This window comes from Condylura cristata, unplaced genomic scaffold, assembly GCF_000260355.1.
Source record: "Condylura cristata isolate star-nosed mole 26May11 unplaced genomic scaffold, ConCri1.0 scaffold00011, whole genome shotgun sequence".
Lineage (NCBI taxonomy): Eukaryota > Metazoa > Chordata > Mammalia > Eulipotyphla > Talpidae > Condylura > Condylura cristata.
In genome coordinates this window covers 7,593,362-7,606,306 of record NW_004567112.1, presented here as the reverse complement: position 1 = coordinate 7,606,306, position 12,945 = coordinate 7,593,362, and the positions used below count along the sequence as shown (strand labels likewise).

At 53.9% G+C, this 12,945-nt stretch overlaps 1 protein-coding gene across 4 annotated transcripts in view; it reads right to left on the bottom strand.

Annotated features, from left to right (window-relative positions):
* Positions 1-12,945, bottom strand: part of HSPA12A (heat shock 70kDa protein 12A) — a 122,153-nt gene that overhangs the window by 31,814 nt on the left and 77,394 nt on the right. The window lies entirely within an intron of this gene.

Here is a 12,945-nt window from a genome sequence, read left to right as displayed (position 1 = left end):
CGTCAGGTCACCTTCATTGTGGATCTTAGATAATGTGTCACCCTGTCTTGGATATTTCTTATTAGTGGATAGAAAATAAGTTGGGGTTGGTATCTCTAGGTTCACTATTTTTTTTTTTTTGAGAATATGGCTTTTTGTGTTCCATTGTGATTTTATTTTCTTGATTTTAATACAATGTTCTCTCCCCCACCCCCAGATGTAGACCCACACTATTTCCTCCCCAATTCGCCTGCGCCCCATCACCCCCCATCACCGCAGTCTCTTCTTCCCTCCTTCCAATCCCTGCTCCTGCCCCACCCACTCCACCCACCCCCGCAGGAGGTCTCTATTTATCTCTGCTTTTGTTTTCTTTGGTTCTAGGTTCACTCTTAACCCACCTCCCAACACATATTTCAACAAGGTGACTTTTAAAATAATTTTTGCAGCAGTCAAGATATGTCAAGAAGTGCAACTATTCTTGAGAAAAAGTAGATAAGGATAAACCATGGAGGAAGTAGTTTATTTTTTAAGGTTTGTCCTTAACACTAGCCTCACTAAAGTAAGAATTAAAATGTAGACTTCATCAGATTCCTGCTATGAAATGCAAGGCATGTAAAATCCAGACACAGTTTTATTTGCTCTTGGTTCTAATGGCTTTAATCAAAGCCGACTCTCTTAAAATAAAAAATAGTCTTGATAAGAGAATGTCAAAGCCATAATTCATGAACTTGCTTGTTGTTATTCTCTGCGGGAGACATTAGTCAGCAAATGGCTGAGAGCAGAATCGGAGACTTTCTGACATACATCAAATCGAGCTCGGTCCATAAATACAACATTTTTAAAGATGAAGACAGAACCACCGCAACTTAATTCTACAAGGCTCCAGGCTCATGACAAATGACAAATGGCCCCAGCAATGGGGAATCCCTACATTCCCAAATAGGTTCTTGCTAGCTTTCAGATTTATGTATCTTATCAAGTAAAAGCTTGATTTCAAAGGGATTTTTAAGGTCCGCTCCTTCCAACATATGAAATGCAATACCTATTTTCATTTCTTTTCCCCTGCTGGCTGTGAGGTAACAACTATTAGCTGACAATTGTCTAAACCTGGGCTATTTGAAAAAAGCATTCCCTTTTTCTGGTTCCTTCTATGCCCTGCCTGCAGTGACATCGTTGAAAATTGATCAGCCCAAGGTCATATGTAGGTTACCGGCAAATATCTTTTAGGATGGAAAATAAAGAAATTTTATTACCCTATAACAGGCTTTATGGCTAGCTGAACTAATGCATTATTACCGTAAGCTGAACTTCCATTTCAGTAAATAATTTATGGGTTTTTTTTTTAATCAGCGTGGTTGATGTCCAGAGTAAATGGAAATTTTATTGGCATGAACTGGGAGACCCTCCTGGCTACAAAAAACACTGCACATAAAATAGCTGCTCTCTAAATGCTAAACAATAATTATGGAAATGAGCATTTACAGTGGTGGAAGCCAAAACACCAAGCAAAGACCCAGAAGACGTGGGGGGATGGGGTCGCACCAGACCCATCAGGACACCAAGCATCTCCCAGCCACCCCCACTCCCATCCTGGACTTTAGGAGATGAGATGCCGGTGGCAGAGAACTCAGACACCTGGGTTTCCCTAGAGATGGCGCACACAGAACTGGGGTACAGGCCAGAAGTGCAGGGGCGGTGAGAGGACTCACCAGAGACAGAGCGGGGAGCAGAACGGGAGGCAGATTGACGAAGTACACTGCTGAGGGGAGCAGCGGGGAGACAGGAGAGGTCTGCTGGGCCATGTGGGTCACCTCTGGGGCCCAGGATCGGACTCACACTGAAGAGGCTGCAGATTGCTTGCAGTGCTGCGCTTTAACCTGCTGAGCCGCCAGGGAGGGCCCTCATTCTCTTTCTAAAGACTGGTGTATACACGCAAACACACACACACACACATGCAGAGGGCGAGAAAATCCTCTTTAAACCAGTTCTTCCTGCTGATGTTCATGAATTACACTCAGCAACTTCACCAGCCCTGTCCCATTCCCCCCTGCATTTAGAGAGTTCACCCAAGACCCCTCCCACACACACACACACACACACACACGCTCCCTACTAAGACACTTCTGGCCATGTGGCTTCTCCTCCACGGACTCCACTCAATCGATCTAAAGAGAACCATGCCTGACTTCATCTTGGATTCTGTAGCTCCTGGAATGTTAAAGGCATTCAACATCCACGTAGGTGTATGGATGGACAGGAAGGACATGAGGAGGGTGGATGGATGGACAGAAGTTTGCCTGTGAGCCCAAAAGTGGACCCGGTGGCTGTCGCCAGAGTGAGCGGGCCACAGAGGTCTCCAGCCGACACAGAGACACCCCTCCCGGCAGCCGCAATATTGGGGATACATGTGCTGACTTAACGAGCAATAAGGTGGAATCAGCTCTCACCCACTCTGACCCGCCTCTCTCCTCAGTTGTCCCCTTTGGCCAATGGAGGTACCATGACCCCCAGAAGGGGGTTTGCTAGATAAGGGGGCCCCCACCTCAGTCATCACAACTTCCAGAGCCTCTCACCCTCCTCTGCAGCCTCACAGCCACACCCATCCAGCCAGTCCCTGGTCTCCCTCCTCCAGGCCCCACCCTGAGCCATGGTCCCCCTCGACCCCCCTCATCTGGTGAGAAGTGAGGTGGGCTTCTGAGGCTCCACAGGGGGTTTACTCCAGGCCACCCCAATACACAGACTCCACAGCTCTCTGGGCTCTGAGGAGGCAAGGGGCCGCTCCCGCCCACTGCTGGGCACCCCCAAGTACTGAGAATTGGGGTGCTTGCCCAGTAGAAAGGCAGGGTGGCTGTAAGGTCCAGGACATGCCCATTTTGCTTTGTCCTGCCAGCCCCTCAGTGAAGACCTGGGCATGCTCTTATCCCCGAGGAAAGGTGCGTGAGAACCAGCCAAATACAGGCGGAGGTGTCATTTCTGTGACCTCTGTACCAAAAGAGTAGAGAGAGGCCAGGCAGGCAGCACCTCCACCGGGTGGCCACCTGGCTGGGGGCCAAGCGGGCGTCACCTCGGGAGCAGGGCAGCTTCCGGCAGGAGCAAAGCCAGGGTGGGCTGTTGGCTCGCTGGTCTTACAGGAGCAGAGCAGCTCCTGCTGTCAGGGCAGAATGAAGCTGCTGTGGGTGGAGAGTGGGGTGGGGGGCGGTGCTGGGGGCCTGGGAAAGCCACCTCTCCTCTCCGGGTCCCTCTTCTGCCTTTGTGAAGTAGGAATCTGCAGCCCCATCTCTATTTTTTTTTTATTTGTATATACAGAACTGGGGTGTAGGCCAGAGGTGTGGTGGGTGAGAGGATTCACCAGGGACAGAGCGGGGAGCAGAACAGGCCGACTGATGAAGTCCACTGCTGAGGGGAGCAGCGGGCGGGTGAGGAGAGGTCTGCTGTGCCCTGTGGGCCAGCCCTGGCTGGGGATTGAACTGGTGCTGCAGTGGCATCTGAGAGCTTCATAATGCTGTGTTTTAACCTGTTGTGCCACCAGGGAGAGCCCCCATCACCATATTTTAAAGAACAAAAGAGGAAATGCCAGGGAAACCCTCTGAAATAAACAAAACCGCCCCCACCCACTCTTTAGTGAATTCAGATATTTAAATACATTTTTAACATTCTGTTCCCTTGCAAAATTATTCAAACTCCAATTATTAATTTGAAATGATTCAAACTCGAAGTCCACCCAGCAAGGTGTCATCCAGAATGTTGGTATTTAGCTCGCCATCCCTCGGGGTTAAGAAGGTGCCCAGGTCTTCACTGGGCACTGCCCCTGGGGCTGCCCTGGGAGCCCTGAGATCCATCGGCCTCACTGAATGCAGAGTTAGGCCACGGTGACGTCACAGTGTCCCTGGTTTACCCTGGCATGCAGGGGCCGTGAGGTGTGGTCATTGTTCCCACTGTCTGGATGACAGGAGGAATATCTACATGGTCAGGAAAGAAGCCCACGATGTCAGGTGCTGCCTAGCTGGCCGCCAGCTCCAGGCGCACCTCTACCCTGTCTCACTCAGGTATCATCTCTCCTGACAGGTCGGCCTATGAAAGAGATGTTGACATTAAGTCCCCATTTCCCAGATGCATGATAGCATGTGGGAAGTCAGGAGGTCAAGGTCATAGATTAGGTGACCCATGGTCAGTAGATGCACAGCCCAGACACCCTTGCCCCCAAAGTCAAACAGCAGTCTCCTTGCAAACACCTATTTTTCACATTCAAAATTCAGGTGGGACAGGGGCTTTGGTGACATGAAGGTTACAGGTGCAAGTTCAGTGTCAGGAAGGCCCCGCCCCTTCCTGGCTTGGCGCCTGCCCGCTCAGGCCCTCGGAAGAGCCTTGATTTTTTCACCTGGGAAATTAGAGGGGATCATGACGGTGGGATCTATGTTACGGGGTAGCTAGGAGGAGTAAATGAGCTAGCACTATAAAACCTGGGGCCTGGCAAGCACCCAGTAAATCAAGATGTTATTTATTATCATTACCGTCGTCAAATCGGTCCGACCGCTGTTGAGAAAATGCTGACCAGGGTGAAGCTGAGCTCCCACCTGTCACTCCTGTAACACTGTGCTTCTGTTGGGTGGCGAGTCAAGGGTAAAATGTCCCGCTGGGCAGAAACTTGGCAGATAAAACCTTCAGGAAAGGCTTAGTGATGGGAAACACGAGGGCCAAGATGCCCTGGTGAGCGAGCCAGACTGGCCCCAGCTTCGGCATCCCAGGGATGCTGCAGAACAGCCCAGGAGCCTCGTGGCCGCCTCCTGGGCCACGCCACCCAGGCCGCCTGTCCTCCCCAGAGAGGCACGTTTCTAAACTGACGGGGCTAATGAGAAGATTCCACCCGCGGGGGCCCACGGGTTGGGACTCCCTTGATGATTTCCTTCCCTTTTTTCATGTTTTACTGAAATAACTTGGTTTCTAACATTCTATGGGTTCAGGGACACAGAATTATGATTCACCATCTGTATCCATGACATTCTGAGCCCTATAAAGTCTATTTTCCATCCATGACTATACAATTGAGCCATGGGCCCCCTTACCCACCCCTCTGGTAACCACCTTTCTGTTCTCAGAACCTAGAGGATTATTTCTGGTTGGTTCTGTTCGTTCGTTTTTGTTCCTTAGCCTTCTGCAGCTGGGTAGCATCATACACTGTTTGCATTTCCCCATTTGACTTAGCACGATACCGCCTAAGTTCATGTTGTGGCAAATGGCAACATTTTCTTAATAGTGAAGGCATGTTCCCTGGTGTGTATGTTCCCCGTCTTCATTATCCACTCACCCGTCTGTGGGCATGTAGGTTGGGTGGAGAGTCCTCAAAAGAGTAACGAAAGACATTCCACATGATCCAGCCATTATACTTTAGGATATTTATCCAAAGAAAATAAAAATTCGAATCCAAGAAGATACATACATCCTGGTGTTCTCTTTAGCTTTATTATTAATATCCAAGGTTTAGGGTTCCCCCATTTTTATCACGCGCCTCGGGGAGGCTCAATCCACAAAGCCCTTGCACAGCCGGGGGTTGACACCATTCCAGCCCGCAGCTGGCTCTGGCAGGCATCTTTACCTCCCCAACACTCAACACCTGTCCATGGAGAGGCCAGAGGAGAGACAGAGAGGAGGTAAGTAGGGCGGTGCTGGACCGCTGGTCAACTCCCCATCAGCGGGCCTCTCCCACTGAGGGACAATTGTGTCCTCTCCAGCCAACATAAATGTCTCTGTGGCTCTCTTTTCCTTCTGCGTTAAATGGGGATATTAGGGCCTCCCTGGTGGCGCAACGGGTTAAAGCACCACATTATGAAGCTCTCCGAAGCCACTGCAGCTGGAGTTCGGTCCCCAGCCAAGGAGCTGACCCACATGGCATGGCAGACCTCTCCTGACCCGCCCTGCTCCCCTCAGCAGTGTACTTCGCAGTCGGCCACTCTGTCTCTGGTAAATCCTCTCACCACCCCTGCACCTCTGGCCTGTACCCCAGTTCTGTATGCATAAATAAATACATCTTCAAAAAAAAAAAAAAAAGGAAAGGAAAGGAAACCAGAGAGCTTCAGGAAAACACCATGTAAGGAAAACTGCCCCCTGTCCCTTGCCCCTGGGGAGCACAGCCCTCCCCCTTGATAGCAAGCTCTGCCAGTCACACTGGCCACCCTCCCGCTCCCCTGGGCAGAGGCCAGACTGCCTGGCAGAGTCAGCAGCAAGTCTCCGGGGCCTGTCCAGGGGTGAGCTGACTGCAGGGCCAGTCTTGGCCAGGCCGGGCGGCAGCAGGCACTGCCCCCCAACAGGCCCCTCTTGAGCAACACAGAGCAAGCACAGCTCAGAGACAGCACCCCAATCACCGGCTACACTCTTCCGCTCCCCCCAGATGCTCTGAAGCGGCTGGCCAGAGCCGCTCCCATGAGCCAGCAGAGGAACGGGGCAGGGGCCTGTCGCTGCTGCCCCACCAATGCCCAGCTCCCCAAACTCGGAGACGATGCAAGAAGAAGCGGGGCCCAGAGCCCCATCTGGCCAGGGACCAACCGCATCAGCTTTACAACGTCCTTCTGCGTAACTACTTGCTGGGCCCGTTGCTGCTGAGCAGGGGTCCTGGGGTCAGAGGTGTCTGGAAACTACCTGGCTGCTTCCACAATAAAAAGGAAAAGAAAAGGCCAGTACCAATAGAGGGGCCAAGTGTGGACCGTTCCAGAGGGAGGCTCCAAGGGGGAGACACGGGGATGCTGCCCACCGAGGCTGCTGCAGGCCTGGCCCACACGCCTGCTGCAGCCCTGCGCCAGCATCCAAGACGTGTCGTGCTGGGCACGGACCTCCATGCCGCAGGAAGGCAGGTCCAGCCAGACGTTTTAAGTTTATTTTTTTAAAGATTTATATTTATGCATACAGAACTGGGGTGCAGGCCAGAGGTGCAGGGGAGGTGAGAGAACTCACCAGAGACAGAGTGGGGAGCAGAACAGGCAGATGGACGAAGCACACTGCTGAGGGGAGCAGCAGGTGCATCAAGAGAGGTCTGCCGCGCCCTGTGGGTCACAACCGGAGCTGGAGATCAAACTCATGCTGCGGCGGCTGCGGGCGGCTTGCAGGGCTGTGCTCTAACCTGTTGTGCCACCAGGGAGGACCAGACCCTTTAAGTTCAAAACCTAAGTATTCCCTTCAGTGAGGGACTGGCATCCCCTAAGTATCCAACCCTTCAACGAGGGATTGACATTCTTACCGAGACTCAGAAAACCAGGTGAAGACCTGGCCTCACTCGACTTTGCTAAATTCTGTGTGGCAGAACTTCAAGAGTCACTACTCTCGCAAGGAGTTGAAATAGAATATGTAGCTTCCAGAGAGGTCAAGGGCGATGAAGACAAAACCCATGAGCAACTTCCCCAAGGGCCACATTGGTTCAAAGTTGTCTCCCAAAGACCAGCAGATCCACCCAAAGGCGTTTGGTGGGGAGCAGGGCCAGCAGCTGTGCGCTCCTCGGGCAGTTTCAGGGAGCCAGGGCCCCAGAAGGTCCCCCCACTACTCCATGGCCTACTTAGGCCAGGAAGCGGCGATGAGGCTGGCTGAGCCCCCTTCACACACAGGCCCTAAGGCGGGCAGAGGCTGAGCACCATGTTTTCATCAGCTTTGAATCTGAACTTAAACAAATCAATGTCACTAAAGACAAAACAGAACCTCTGATGGGAAGCCCATAAGCCGCAACCCCCCACCGCCAGCCCTCACCTCACTGAACTGCAAATGTGAGCTCCTGGTGCCACCCTCCCCCCTTGAGCCGAGGTCAGGCCAGCATAAACCACACGAACCCCGGGAAATACTTGACTGTGCCATGTTTAGGGGCCACGCCAGGCCACGCAGGGGACTCCGGGACACGCGGCCTCCAGGACCTGTCTTTAGCCCCTGCAGGGCCAGGCAGACAGGATGGTGACCGGAGGAGGGGCCTTGGCATGCCCGCTGCCACCCCTGCGGCCAGTTGCCTGAGCTGTGCTCGGGCAATGTTGGGGTATCCCCAACCCCAGGTGGCTGGCGCTGTCTCTGGCTTCTACCTGCACCAAGCCTGACCAGGGGCTCTGACTTCACTCCTCTCAGCGCTCTGCTGGAACTCGGTCAGCGGACATCTCCTCTGCACAGTGGAATGCTCTCCACCAGGGCCGCCTGACTCCCTGCAGGCGCACCCCACAGAGCCCGGAATGTCCCAGTGCAGAGCAGCTACCCACCTCTGGGAGGTGTCCAGCGGAATGCCTCAGGCCAGGGAGAGGGAGCCCCCCAGCCCATCTGCCCCTCCACCTGCGCGCCCCCCCACACACAGGTCCACTCCCCTGCCCACCTCAGCTCCCTGCCCCTCTCACCACAGACCCAGTGCGAGGTGGTCGCGAATGTGTGGCCAAAACTTGGGACATTCTGGTTAATGAGCAAGAAGAGTTCCAGAAGTCAAATGTGCAGGGGAGGGGCGCGGGGGACAGGCAGCTGGCCACAGGGCCACGGCGTCAGGATGGTGGGTAAGTTCATCAGCGGGGGGGGCTAGGACCCCGTGACACTGTGACACCCCCTACCCCTCGCCCGCCCCATCTCCTGCAGTCTCGTCTAGGGGGCGTGTATCTCATGCACTTAATTCACGAGAATCCGACTATAGGTTCTCTAGTCAAAACACAGCACGCGCTTTCAACTTAAACATTATAATTAAGAATACAGTTCAGCTCCACTTTGCTCATGAACTCTTTATTAGGCGCCAGGGTGAGAGCCACAGGGAAGGGGTAGGTGTGTGGGGGCCTGACTGACGCCTGAGGCCAAGCAAGTGGAGGAAGCAAGAGGTGGGGAGCAGCAGGGAGAGGCACAGCGAGCCCCAAGGCCGCACCCCGCCTCACCCCACCCTACCCCACTCACAGCACCCATTTTACCAGGGGGCCCCACGCTCAAGCGCCTGCTGTAGCTCTCTCTGCTGTCGTCAGAGCAGAGCAGAGCCCCTCACCACTGCAGGGCCCCCTGAAGTGCCCTGCACCAGCTGGGCTGTGGCCTCTGCCATCTGGGAAACCATCTGCCACCCCCAGCCTGTCTCGTGCAGCAGGGAGAGAGGCCCCACTGTCCTTCATCCTTCCCAGGGGAAAAGCCGAGCTCATGGCTGCCCTCCCTCTCCAGCCAGGCACAACCCGAAGCTGCTCCTCCAGGGGTGGGGCACGGGGTCCAGCACTCCCAGTTAGCTGGGCCCAAGGAGGCCCATTCTGCCCTTAGTAGCTCTACCCAGCCTGTTTCCACAGCTCTAACCAGGGCGACAGGCTCCCAGCTCCCAGGCTGCTTGGAGACTCGACAGATGGCTCGGAAGCCCCCGGCACCGAGTTGGTGCATACAGGAGCCAGAACCAGAGCACACATGTTGGCTGAGGTTTTCTACCTGAATCGCTCACCTGCACCCACCGTCTCACATGCACCTTCCTGCAGGCAGCAGGCGCCCAGCAGCGCCCAGTCCTGAGGCCAGGCAGGCGGACACGGGCTGGTGTTTCACAACCCGCAGTGTGTCCACGCGACTGGACACACATGCCCTCTAGCCCAGTAACCCGGCAACGAGGATTTTCCCCAAGAGAAATAAGTGTGCACAGCCAGAAAAACAAGGTTCACCATCACCCCAAACTGGAAACAGCCCAAACAGCCGCCAGCAGGAGATCAGGAAAACGAAGCGTGATGTCACCACGAAACAGAGCGCTGGGCAACAGAAGGGAGACAGCCTGCAATCCCCCCAGCCGCGTGAGGGGACCCCAGAGCTCTGGGCTGTGTGAGGTTCAAGAACAGGCTCATGGAAGGTGAGGGATGCCAGGGCAAAGGTGACCCCACGGGGTTGGGGGGCGGGGGCAGACGGAGGGAGGAGGGCGGGGGCTGTCAGGAGTCCCCCATGCCTGGCTGGCTGTGATATATCAGTTTTCCATGACTGCTGTAACAAAGGATTACAATGTGATCATTTATTAGTGACTTAACACCAGACAAATGTATTGCCTGACATTTCTGTACATCAGCTGTCTGAGATGCATCTCAGGCTAAAATCAAGGCGTCCACGGGGCTGGATCCTTCTGGAAGCTGCAGGGGGGGGATCCTGCCTTTCCCAGCCTGCAGGCGGTGCCCAGCCAGCGTCCTGGCATCGTCCAGTCATGCTCTGACTCAGCTTCCCTCCTCCCTCTTTACTTATCAGGACCCAGATAATCCAGGATAATCCCCCCTCCTTGTAATCTCTAATCTCGTCACATCTGCAAAGTCCCTGTGGCCATGGAAGGTGACATTCTGTGACTGCTCAGGGGGGTGGACAGACATACCTACGGGCAGGGCATTATCCTGCCGACACACAGGTATAGACACGCTTGTATTATATATACTGCATGTTTTGTATGTATTACACTTATTATATGAATATATTTCTATATCATGTGTAATATACATATTATTTATATTTATTTATATATTTACATATATGCAAACATACACAACACACATATATATATAAAGTCATCGGGCTGCACACTTCACATTCATATACTTTACTATATGTAATTCAGACTAAGAATAATCACAAACAAGTAAGAAGGCTTCTGCAGTCTGCGATTTAGATGTCACATCCTGGCCCGTTGTTTCCGGTGTCCCCTTCACGCTCATACGTGCCCGGCACCACTGTCCTACTTCACAGAGACCGAAGCACAAGGAGAGATGGACACTCTGCAGCCGGCAAGAGACGAAGCTAATTTGAATCCAAGTCTGAGCAGCCCCCAGTCCACGTTCTTCCTGCTCCCCAAGGTCACCAGAGCTGCACCTGCTGGCGTGGGCATGGCTCCCCTCCCTGCAGGCCAGTTCTGTCCAGCTGTCTGCCCAGTGACCCACGGACGGGCTCTATTTCTCAGCTCCACCCTCCAGACGCAGGGATGGACGCTCAGGTTGGTTCTGCAGCCCTGCCCGAGGCTTCACAGCCAGTGCACAGCAGAGCTGAGATGTGAGCCTGCGACCTGAGCTCAACCCCGGTGCACTCTGCCACCCCAAGGGAGCCCCGAAAGGGCTGGAGAGCTGCCTTGGCCTCTCAGCTCCTACAAACGCTGAGACAGAAGCCCTGTCACCCAGCTGGGTCCCAGGACTTAACTCGGGGACTCCTGGGGCCTGACTCGGTCTCGGTGACGGAGCATCGACTTTCCCACTGGCACGGCCCCAGCGTGAATCAGTGCATAAATCATTTATAGGGGGCAGGATCCTGGGGTCCGCTGCAAGTTTGGGGAGAGGCCTGCAGCTTACTGTTGCATTGAAGACCCTGCAGTACCAACTCTGCAGCTCGTGGGGTCGGCTGGGCACCGGGCCGGGAGTTATAAGCAGTTTCAGCATGGAAATCAACTGACCGACTGATGGAGTCTGAGGGTGGAAGGCGGTGGTGAGTGCAGAGCTGGCATCTTGGGAAGGGCGGGGTGCCGGGCTGGAACACAGACTCTGCGGCCCTCCCCAGTGAGTCACAGGGCGAGGGGACACCCAGGGCCACAGCGGCTGTGTTTGGGGAGTTTGTTTAATTTCAGCTCATTGCTGGTATTTCACTGAAAAGGAATTCCACCTTCCCCCAAACCCCCCACCCTCCACATACACACTAAGAATTCTGAGGGGCATCTGAACAGGACTCCGGCTGCTTCTTCAGCGTGCCTGTCTTCTCAGCCTGCGGGGAGACAGACCCCCTGTCCTATCGGAACTGAGCGGAGAAGCCGGCTCTTCCCGCACATTCACACGGCACATGCTTCAGATACCGACAGTGGGAGAGTGAACGGTGAGGCTCTTCGCTTCTTACTGACTCCCACCCTGCTGGCTTGCCTTCCTTCCCAGGAACCTCGGGCACTAACCCCAGCAGGTGACACATTGGGACCTCAATAGTGAGTGTTCAGAGAAGACCACGAATGCTGAGCAGAGTCCAAGGCCATGACTGGCCAGGTGCCCATGGAAGACCTTCCAGAAGCTTCTAACACCTCTGTCTCTCCCTTCTTCTATCTCTCTCCTCATGACTGGCCAGGTGCCCATGGAAGACCCTCCAGAAGCTTCTAACACCTCTGTCTCTCCCTTCTATCTCTCTCCTCCCCTCTTTGTTGCTCTCGCTCTCGCTGGCAACCCTCGCCTGCATTCAAACGTGTACATGTGTGCACACAGAGAGACACGCGGCACACACATGCACTGCCAGCAGCTCCCAAACAGATCTGTTTGACCCAGCAAAGCCCAGCAGTCCCAGGCTCTGTTGGGTCTCTGGCACCTCAGTTCACAACACCCCTTGGGAAAGACACCCCCAAAGTCTGGTGTCCTGGGATGGGCAACCACCCATCGATCACAGTCCCTCCAGGGGTAGCTCTGAAATCACAAGTCCCAAGCTGGGTACTGGCACCCCAAGACCTCTATGCCCACCCACCCCTGCATCCCAGCCCAGACAGGCAGTCTCCCTTGTTCCAAGGGACCAAAGGACAGGGTCCTCCATGAGGTCACCGTGTGTCCCAGGTCACTGCCACTTTGTAGGATTCTGTTCTTCATCTGGAAAATGAGGAGGCTGGTCACAGAACACTGCGAGCCCCATCGGCACCCCTTAACCATTCTCACTGGATCAGCAAAGTCAGGTTAATTAGGTGCTAACGACGGATAAAGACCCAAAGCTGTTCAGCAAAGGGTTCCCTCAGCTCAGCTAAGTCCAAGCACAGCATTTTGCAGGCTACACCCCCAAACCCCCCTGAAAACAAACAGTGGTCAGTGTTTATTCTGCCAAGGACAGACAGGAAGCCCTTGTTTATTAAACCTATCATCTGCTATTAGATTCCATTCTTAACAGATAGCCCTGGGTCAGGTGTCTGTTGCTAGTACCAATTTTTTTTTGAACTTCAAATTTTAGTGGTTTAAAAGAAGCAGTGATTTGCACAGAGCTCTGTGACCGGCTTTTCTTTCACAACTGAAGTCGTCTGAGGATGCCCAGGGCTTGCTTAGG